Source organism: Lathamus discolor, chromosome 4 (assembly GCF_037157495.1).
Source record: "Lathamus discolor isolate bLatDis1 chromosome 4, bLatDis1.hap1, whole genome shotgun sequence".
NCBI classification, from domain to species: domain Eukaryota; kingdom Metazoa; phylum Chordata; class Aves; order Psittaciformes; family Psittacidae; genus Lathamus; species Lathamus discolor.
The window spans coordinates 29,505,963-29,517,148 of NC_088887.1; positions in this window are offsets into that span (position 1 = coordinate 29,505,963).

Here is an 11,186-nt window from a genome sequence, read left to right on the forward strand (position 1 = left end):
TCAGCTAGATCACAGACCTCCTTCAATATTGTTAGCTAACTAATGAGGGAAAGAACAAACAAACAAAAAAATAAGGAAACACAAGCTTCCTGGTTTTGTAATGTCCTTTTTGCCTTTCTCTTCTTCCCATTTTGCCACTAGCCATAAAGACTGTGTGCTGCAGGACTATCAGCCTGTAGCACCATCTGTCAAGCCTGTGAATTAGTAGGATCTAGGACTGTACTCTCCTCACTGTTCTCTGGAATGCGATTTATGATTTATTTTTTTTTTTAATCGAAAAGATATTGCACAAGACTTAAGTCTTGTGCTTTTGCTGATACACTTCTGCTATTTTTATCCCTTTTAAAACCTATGTTGTGCTATTCAGATATGAAGTAAAACACATGAAAAAGTGATGTAATATTAGACATGACTTCTCCCCCACAGTTTTTAAAATTGTGGCTTAATAATTTTAGGTTTTTATAACTGTAACCCTAACCTGTATATTAGACTAAGTATGGTACATCCTCATTTTTTACTAAATGGTGGTCATCAAAGTAGATGTTCTTTTGTCTTATGTTCTGTTATTTCCACTGTCTTCAATCTCAGCACTGAGCAGTGAGGGATCTAAATGGATAAACTACTGTGGCAGGGAAAATTGCATGTGCAACTTAAGAGCTACAGCTTCAGCCCCCCCAGCCATTGTCTCCATCGCAGATAATGTGAAGCAGGGAAGCCTGCAGTCATCACTGTGGCCAAAATTCATGGGCTACTTTGAAATCCCTCTGCATGTTAAGGCCGCATATGCTCTGCAATTGCATGGAGTTCTTGTCACCTTTCATTTGCATGTGATGAGTTGATTTCAGTTCTCTTCTGGAGAAGGATGGAAATCATCAAGTCAGTTTCTTCAGTTCTGCTCTGAGGCTTAAGCTGTCTCATGGCAAAGTAGTGTAACATGGCTGTAATGTTAGTGGATCTGGCAGGAGGGCACAGAAATCTAGGTTATAAGAAGGCTTCATAACAAAATTGCAAAATGAATATTAAGACAAATTGAAGCTAAGTGGCTAGGATCCTGCTGTTGACATATGCTGAATGAACAAAGACAAGCTTGAAAAGCTCAGTGGATATGCTTTCAAATTCTGTGTTCTTCCAGGGCTGAAGAAACTTAGAGGAATGGGGCTCACTGCAGGTACAGTAATTGCAATAAGTACTTTGATTGCTGCGCAGAAATATGCCTATCTGACTAGATGCCTAGTAAACTCCAAGGTAAAGTGATTAATTTTGCTACTGCCATCAGTGATGTTGGCAGAGGGATTTGGTTACCTAAAGATAAGTGTTCAGTAGCATTTCATGGATGTAATTCTCCTGTATGTCATATCTGTTAGGCTCATGTCGTGTCTTATAAACTTCATGGCACTTACCTTTACACTTGAAGTATAATATACTTGATTAAAAGAAGAGTTGTTATAGCACTGGACATCAAAGCACTCTTTAGACATTGCAATGGAAAACCACCAGTCAACCTAGCAAAATTGGGAAAGGTGACTTTAAATGATGGTATGGAAAACTCTGGTAGTTCTCCAGCTTCACTCAGAGAAGTTTGAAAGTGGATGTAGGTAGTACAGTTTAAGGGCTCTCTGGTGGTTTTTCTCAGAAGACTTCTCATTCCAGGAATCAGATTAATTTGGGAAATGAGAACTTCAGATTAAAAGAAGACATTTTAAAGCTCTGGACAACAAAGCACCCTTCATGTATGAAAATAAAGCCACTAGCTAACCAAGCAGTTTTGGGAATTATCATACTGTTGCAAAAAATATACAGGAAACCATATTGTTGTCAGTAAACAAATAATAAGAATCAAAACAAGTTTGTGAGGGGAAACCAGAATTCTTAATTCAGGAAAAATGAATCAGGAAATAAGGTTGAAGTTAGGGGAACCTACAAACTGTTAAAAGGAAGTGGTTCTTCTTGTGCTGTATAATTTGACATGGACAGTTTTAGTGTTGTATTTTTAAAGCTATTTTTAGGCTAGCTTTGAAACCAAACTTCTTGCCTATCCAGATAGAGAGCTTGGAAGCAGGCCTCAGTAGCTACTGGGTGGTGCCTTCTGCAGTGCATTAATCAAAAGGTACATCTACAGGTCAGACAAGTTAGTACACCCTATTTCAGCATCAGGGTGAGTGGAACTGATGGGCACATCCAGTCAGCCCATAGACATCTGTGTTAGTTGGATGAGGTAAGTGGATCAGGAGCCTGCTGAGCTTCTAGTCACCTTGAGATTGTTCAAGAGCCTTCTTGGCACAGTTAGAAAGACCAAAAGAAAATCTGAAAAAACAGATATTTTGTTTAGTTAAAGCTTTATTCATTATAGTAACTGTGGGCATCAAATACCATGAGGGTGTTAGCCAGTGGAATAAAACCTGATGTGAACAGCAGATTAAGTCTCCTGTTTTCATATTTCTCATATTCTGATATTTGATATTGATATTTCTCATATTTGGCATTCTTCAAACAAATTTACATTGAATTGAGCACTTAAAAAGTAGTCTTGTTCCAGTTAGAGATTCTAGATAATAGGATAGTGTTACTAGTTGTATGCATTTCAAATGTTAGCAAATGGATTTTAACAAGTGTTGCAGAACCAGTAAATATTAGCCCAATCGTATGTAGTTGTAAACTAAGCCTATAAACTGGCTAATTCAGCACTTGAGGCTGCCCTTGTGTCACAACAGTTCCTGTGTATCCAGTATAGCTTAAAGTTTGTCAGCTGAGCATAGAAGCTGTGTTGAAACTCTAAGTTTAACCCTCACTACCCCTGTCTGCAAGATACTTGCCTGAATTTGAGCATAGCAAGACCACAGGAAGCAATCCCATAGTTCAGTTCTTGATTTCTCCTCCACGTCTCTCTTGGCTGTGCACAGCATCATGTCCAGAGGAAGAAACAAAAATACAAAGAAAATATTACTACAGGTTGCTCTATTTAAATGTAGGCTTTCAGATAGGAAACAGATATAGAGAAGGAAAGTTCACATAGTCATTTGAATTATATGAGTCGAACCCTTCAATCTAACTGTAAATATCGCTGAAAGCCTAATTCGAATAATTATTTAGTTTGAAAAGGGAATAAAACATATGTATGTTTTCTCACTCTTTCCTTCCTCCTCTTTGTGAAGAAACCTACTTAATAAAGTAAAATTCCCAACAGAGACAGTGGTAATACAAATATGTAGATGACAACCACAGCCAGGAAGAACCCCCACTATTGAACATGTTTGTAATAGTAGAATTTGAATTCAAGAAAATGTCTTGTTTTGGAAGCTGAAGGTGAAAGACCCCAGCCAGATCCGCTGACTGAAGAGACAAGAAGGGGGTAACTGTTGTTAGCCTGGTTTCTTGGAAAACGAGCACCTTCTTGTCTCTATCAAGTTGCAGATGACTGGTCTGTTTTGCTTGAGCATGATACAGAAACTGCATGTGTTTGCATCTATTTGTGTATGTGCAGCTACTGTTTTGGGGTTTTTTAAAATATTGAGTTTTGTGTGAAAATAGTGATGCTGAGAAAAGTTACTAAAATTTGGCATGACAAGCTGTAATTTTCATCTGAATTAAGAAAAAAAAGCAGAAGAACAATAATGGCATCCAAACAGCTAATAAATGTAAAATTTTTAATACCAGCTGTTGTTTGCTCCTATTTGGGACTGCCTGGTCACACGATGAATTACTGAGTTCACTGATAATGCTTCCAGAAATCATAAGAAGGATGTGGGAACACTTCCGAATATTTACAGAACACTTCAACTTCTTCATTTCTCACACAGTCAAATAGCAATTGAAACTTCCAAAAAGCTTAACGACCAACTTCTGCTTTGCTGAATTCTTTTTCCATTCCAACATTAAACATGAGGTTTAAAGATCTTCCTTGTTATTCATACCAGTTTTTCTTGTTCTTTCCAAAGAACAAGAGCTGTGACAGATGACAGAAGCCACTGAAAAAAAAACCCAACAACAACAACAACAAAAAACTGCAGCAACCAAAACCAGAAACAAAAACCTTACAATTTTAGTGACACTAATAGGCCTCTCGCTATATACGGAGATTATTGAGTGGAGCTGTATATGCTTTTTCTAGGGAAGGTGGTGGAGAAAGATCCTATGTGTGTTAGTCAGGGTTGTTTCTTAGCAGTTTCTTAATCCTGAGCTACCTTCCTCAAGGGAGGGAGGAAGATCTCATCTTACTACCTTGTTCTCTGTGAATTACATTTATGCTTCCAAATGCCCTGCATAAAAATCGTGATGTAGAAGCCATACTGGAAATGTACTTTTTATTCTCTGACTATTTTTTCCTGTATTTATTTGCTGATATATATAGAAAATGTCTTTTCCTTTTGACCTTTCCTGTCTCTTCTAAATAAAACCCCAGACAATTTTTGCTATTCTATCCAGCCATATGTGCTCTTTAAGGAAACAATCCAGAATAAGAAAGGTGTAACTCTAGCTCACTGGCATCAAACTAAGTTGAAAATAGTTTAGAACTCTTACTGAACTTCAGGAAATTACTTTTCCATAAACTTTGACTCTATTTAAGTAATTTGAATAATTTGAGAATAGATAAACCAGATAATCATCACTAACAATGATGTAAAATTAAGTGTTTCCAGGACTAGGCTGGACTGTGCAAGGAATTGAAAATGAGTTGCGAAATCAAGATTGCTCTTCTCCTAATGCAGCTGATTAAGGTTTTTGTAACATTAAGTGACATTAGCTCAGCTACGTGCAATGAAAATCAACAACTGTTTTGTCAGGCAATTCAGACACGGAGATTTCTATACAAGACAGGGAACTTGACATAGGGGGAATAGATGAAGTTAACAAAATAAGAGAGGTGACTTTTCCTTTTATTCCTGATCTCTCTTGCAATTAGCAACGCCTGGTATACATTTGCTTTTGGACTAATTAAATCACTCATACCATAATGGTCCTTCTCCTTGTGCCAAGTCTGACACGAAACCCTGGAGAAGGGCTATCTTCCTGTGGCAAAGTGAGATTAATTACTAGATTGGTCACAGAGAAGAGCAGCCAAAGTAGCCTGGGAAGCTCCCAGTCCAGTGCCCCAAGGAGCTGGGTCTAGGGTCTTTACTCTCCCTCTTCAAACACTTTGACATTGGAGGTTGCATGAGTGATCCAGATGGCTAGAAACATCCAGGAAGAGGAAAGGAGTTATTACTTGACCATGTGATGCCTTGCATGTCTGCTGAAGTGCTGGTTCAAAGTCCTCTGTTAGCTCCCATAAGTCCCCACCATGAGATCCCTGCAGATGAGTCAATCTGAAGTGCCCTGACTTAATGCCAACAAATACTAAAAAATTAGTTTCTTGGTACATAAGAACATCTAACTGTCTTAAAGGAGCTGCTGTATGCTTTCCTCATTTAAAAAAAGCTGTCCCTACCACAAAGAAGGTGCAGTAATCCCAGACGTGTTTGGTAAAATTATCCTCAAAGCTTTATTTTTTTCAGTAAAGACAGTTCTTAGCTTGGTACAAACCATTTCTTTGACTTGCCCTTGTCTTGCATATTGTGTATTATTAAACCTGAGCAGCCACTGAAGTCTGTAGAAGTCTCAGGTGTTCTAGGGGCAAAGGAAACCTGAATATAGCTCTCCCTCTTCAATGAGGAATCTGGCCAAAACAGAATTATTTTCCCATCACGTTCACATCACGTTCAATAATAACATGCAGAGGCTCTGATGGATTTTAGTTCTTCACTGAAGAGAAAGAAAGGTTCCAATTCTTCTGTGCCAGAGAATATTTATGTACTTTCCCTTTCTCCTAAGACCTTCCTACAGGTTTGAAATGACTCTCACTAGCCATTACTGTGAGAAGGAGAAGGAAAAGGGGAAGCAAACAGCTGTCTACCAGAGGCAGGTCAGGGTCCTCTAGTCATCAATTTTATACATACAAGATTAAAGATCTGCTTTGAGTTTTGATTAAGAATGCACAGTTAAAAGATTAAATACCAGAAAGCCAAATTAAAGAGGTTTAAGTCAAATCTCAGAACTCATCGAAGTACCAAATTTTTAAGCTGTCTTTACAACACAGGATTAGTGCAAAGCTTCCCTGAACCCTGATTTGATGCCCTTCAGTCAACAATGTTATTCCCCCTGCAGTTTTGTGCTCTCAGCATAAAACCAGCTATTGTCTTGTATTTAGAGCTCATCTCACCTAGATCCTTCTTTGACTTATTCTTTTTTTTTTTTTATACCTATGCCCCAGTTAATCTAGAAGCCTTACATCTTTATGTGACCCACAGTTTATACTCCAGCAGCGATGTACTGCTCTACATTATGCACTGTCACGAAATGCATTAAAGCTTAGTAAATGTGGCTGGTTTAGAAAAAAGGTCATAGTCACTTGGATAATTATAGACTATTCCTATGAGTCCAAAAAAGTAAATATGTCCCACTTCTTTTGTACATTTTAGCCGATTGATTCCAAAGATTCAGGAAGAAGGAAAATGAGTAACTAGAATGAGATGACGCTAATGTGGTTGTCATCATCATGTATCTGAAAGTGAGTTTTAAAAGTCAATAACTGATGTTCACATCTTTTTGGAACCGTGAATCATTTCAGCTGAAAATAGTAAAAACCTGGAAAAGGGAGGGCAGAAACCTGTAGAGTGATTATATCCAGGAATCTGCTAATGTAAATAACTACTTGGGTAATAAATTTTACTAACTGTCTTAAATATTATTTAAAGCTCATGCGTAAAGCATTAAAATAAGTCTTCCCCTGGTCTTTAGTGTAATAAATTGGGTTCTTTCAATTTTTTATTTATAGAATTTGGGATGTCTCAGCTACATTAAGATTATGATTTCCAGGATTGGAACCACAAAAGTTAACTTAATAACGTTACTAAATGCTGTACCAATTAAAGCTTTAATTTGAAGTATTACCCCTTGTAAGATAGTGTGCCAAATGATCTATTTCATAATTTTCATCTTAAGACTTGCAATATTTTGTAAGAGCTAAGAACAGCAATGCAGCTTTTTGAACTCATATTTTAACTTTCCTATATATACTGTGCAGAATATCTTACCCAAAACATCAAAGTTTCATGCTAGATCACATCCCTTAAAAAAAAAAAGTCAATAAAATTTAATTTACATTCTTTATTGAAACATAATATCTTCATTTGTATATTAATAAAATTCTTTCCTGACGGGTCTGTATTTTGTGATCTTTTCTGAGGCTGTTGCCTTTATTAAGGGACATTGAAAAGTGCTGCTATATGAGTTATGTGAATATATTATACTGTTGTCAGTACTTAGTATGTTTCAGAAATAGTCTTCAGAATGGTGGAAGAAAAGGGATAAATTTCTGGGCTTTGAAAACAGTTACATTTTTTTCTTTGTGATAATTTTCCACCATCTTTTTGGAAACTGCCTACTGTTCTCGTTTGTTTCGGACACACTGGGTACAGCCTTCAAATGTTTTCATTCAGTAAATAAAATTCAAATTAGCTAGGTTTTCTGAAAGAACTTAGTATGTGCCTTTTGTGTAAAGATGGGGGAAAATGAATGCAGAAGCACAAGGACAGGAATCGTGAAAGGGGAAAAACAATCGTTGTTTGCCCATTTATTGGCATCCTGCTGCAAAAGACTTTAAGTTATTTTATATCTGAAATTCCATTGTTCATGGTTCCACTTACTGGTATTCAAGTTGCAGACAGACATGGAAATGGGAGGATGTGATTTCCAGCCCACAGCAGTCATGGCAGGCAAGGTATTTACAATTCCATCTCCTGAAAACAATATTGGCAAATTCATCTCAGAAGTAAGCGTATAATGATTGGGCAGAGTTTGGGTAAATTTATTTATGTGTTGGTAAAGCTGGGACGCAGTTGACTCCTTCCATTTGTGTTTGTGTTTTTTGTCTCTGTTTAGCTCTTAAATTCTCCTGTCTATCCATTGGGATCAGAACTGCATGCCTTGTTGAAGATGTGTATTTATATATCGGTAAAGAATGCTTTCTGTTTTATACTCTGCTCCTGATCTTTTCTAACCTTGTGCTTATTGTTTGACCACCACTGAGCACAGATCTGTTTCCAAAAACCTGTTCAATATCAGTCTGGATTTTTTTTTCCTTAGTGATACACAGCTAGTTTAGAGCTCATTAGTGTGTATGGTTAATTAAGGTTGTTTTTCACCATATGCATCACGGTGTTCTAACAACATTGAATTTAATCTATTTCACAATCCAGCTGCTCAGTCTCCTTCTGCAACTCTTTATAGTCTATTTCATCTTTTTACTGTGCTGAATTATTAACATCAGCAATCCTTATCCTATGGTTCACTTTCATTTCCAGATAATTTATGAACATGTTGATGACAGAAGTGGCTCCTCTCTCATCTTTAAAGGGACCCATGTGGTAACTTCTTTTATGATGAAGGCTAAGATTTTATTCTTGTCTTGTATTTCCTATCTCTTAACCTGGTATTAATCCATAAGAGGACCTGTTTCTTACAAAGACCTTTGTTCAGGTAGTGTCACACAAGCCCATTTTGGAAAACCAGGTATGGTCCACTCACAGCCCCATGCTTGGCTACCCATTTGAGGAACTCTGACAGGTTTTTAAACTTCCCTTTGGTCATATTGCCCCTTCTTGTCATCTTCTAGTTCTTCCGTTGTTATAATCTCAACCAATCTGATCTCTGCAGGGAGCAGAATTACTAAACTGCAGCTCCCTACATCTTTCCATAGCTCTTTTCAGAGGTTGTCATCACTTTCCTTTTCTCTGATGCTCATGTGGTAGGAAACTCACCACACTCAATTACTTCAAGAATTAGTAGTTGAGATCCTTCAGATCTGATCAAAACCTGTCTTTTCATCATGAATTTTTACTATTTGTTTTACCTATTTATCCTACAGCTCTTCTACTGACTCCTATTTAGCAAAACTTCTATGGCTAGAAGCTGAAGCAGGCAACTCCACTCTTCCCTGTGGTGAAAATAGATGCAAAGACTTGCTCTAGCATTTTGCTCTGGCTTTAACTTCCTAGCTGGTTAAACTACTTATGGCAAGATCTGGACCACACTGCTATTTGGATTAGGTTCTGCCTACCACCAGCAACATGTGTTCATGCTGTCATGCTGAGTGCTGAAGAAAATACCTGTGTGCATTGCTCTCAGAACAACAGCTGGACTCCTAGCACATTGGCCTGCTGAAAGGAACATTGATGTCTAAAAAGGGTGTTCACAGACTGGGGTAGTTTTTTGGCCATCATTTTCTGTTTATGCTTCAGGTGGTTGCTGGAAGGCACTGCGAAAGTTGCAGGATTTATGCCATGGCACCAATGAAACCAGCATTCCCACAGTTTTACTGAGAGGTTGTAATAAATCAGAACTCGCTATGGTTTCTGAAAAGGGTGTAGGACACTGGCTATTTCTTTGTACCTTTTCTTCTTTTGTATGCATGGAAAACTCGGTGATTAGTAATGATAACAGGAAGTGGAATAATCTATGGAAAGTGATCTGGCTGTACTTCACTATCCATCCTTTCTCAGCTGAAGAATCACAATTCAGAACAATCAAGACCTTCTGAGACGATCCTGTATTTCTGGTATAAAATCTTTACCATATAGATTAATAGAGACTGAAGAACCCTGCAGTTTCTTCAGGAAGCAGAGTCACTGGATGTCTCTGTTTACCTGTATTGGTTGTCCTTGAACAATCAAAGTCACTGCTGTGACTTGGCCTGTCCAGTTCCAGCTCCACTCCAACCCCACTTCTTGGATCTCTTTGGCTCATCCTAATCCTAATTCTAACCCTAACCACAGCCCTAACCTTAACCCTGCTTTCTGGCCCAGGCTAGGACTAAGACCCCACCTGTGGCCCACACCACAAATGTCCTTTCAGCACCACTGTGACAAGGGCAACCAATTTATCATTTGATAATTAAAGTAAATCATTGAGGGGCCCAGAGAAAATAAGCTACAACTAAAAGCTAATTGAGAAAGAATAGCACAAATTGGTTATATTTGAGCCTCTTTTGTGAGGATCAAAAGTAGGAATGGCTCTGGCATGAGCAATGGACAAGGAGGTCCTATGGTGATGTTGCAAAGGTCCTACAGGATCACGACTAGCATAAGGAAGTCAGAGACTGTCCAACATCTTTTCTATGGGCTATCAAAAGAAGCTAGCAGGGGCCAAGATCCAAACAAACAAGAGGTGGGTCTTCACTTAACGGGTAGCTTGGTCTTGCTCAATTATATGTATAGGTGCTAAAATGTTATACAGGCTGAAAGAGAGCACGGACAAGTGCTTCAAGAAGTAACTCTATGGAATTCCAGTGTACAACCCCATCTAGATTAGGAAGTTTCCTAGCTCCAAGCAGTGGGAGGAAATTTATTGAAAGAGTATCAGGAGAAGAGCCACGTATATTTGTGCACTCTTCTCCCCTGGTATCTGCTTATGGTCGCTGTTGGAGACAGTGTATTATATGGACTCTTGGTCTGACCTTGTGTAGCTGCTTTTATGTTCTTACTGTTTCTGGTGTAGATATGTGTGTAGGAACTTTATCATGATATCACTTTCTCGTAGCTAACAATGCTGCTTTGTTTGTTTGTTCCAAATGTTGCTAAGGTTAAGGCCAAGACATAACCCTGAGTGGAGTCTTAAGGTGGTTTTGATGCTCAGCCCTGAGGAGTAGCTGAAGACTCAGTTTCATCCTCAGTATTTCTAAGGAGAAAAAGTGCTGCGCTGTGGTCTATGGGCTTCTGTGTATTTGAACTTAGGAATACATTAATTATTTTTTAAAGTAGGTTCATAATTAGCATGTCTATTCAGAGATTTACTATAATTTGTATAGCTCTCCTCGTTCATACATCTTGGTGCTTCTGATAGTACTTGGAATTTTGTTTTGAAATCCATATGTGTGAGCATTATGTGCTACACTAGGTTGTCACAAAACTTCATCTACAATATGGACTATGAAGGCACAAAAATTACAGCTAATATTTTTGCAGAATAAACTTGGCCAATGGATGTCAGAGTCAAATACTGTCTGCCCAGGCTCTTTTAGTTATTCTACACAAAGAGAGTTTTATACCAAATCTACTTACTATCAAATTTTATTTATTACCAAATTTACTATCAAATTACTCATTCTATTGTCCATGCTCTCTTTCAGCCTGTGTAACATTTTAGCATTAAAG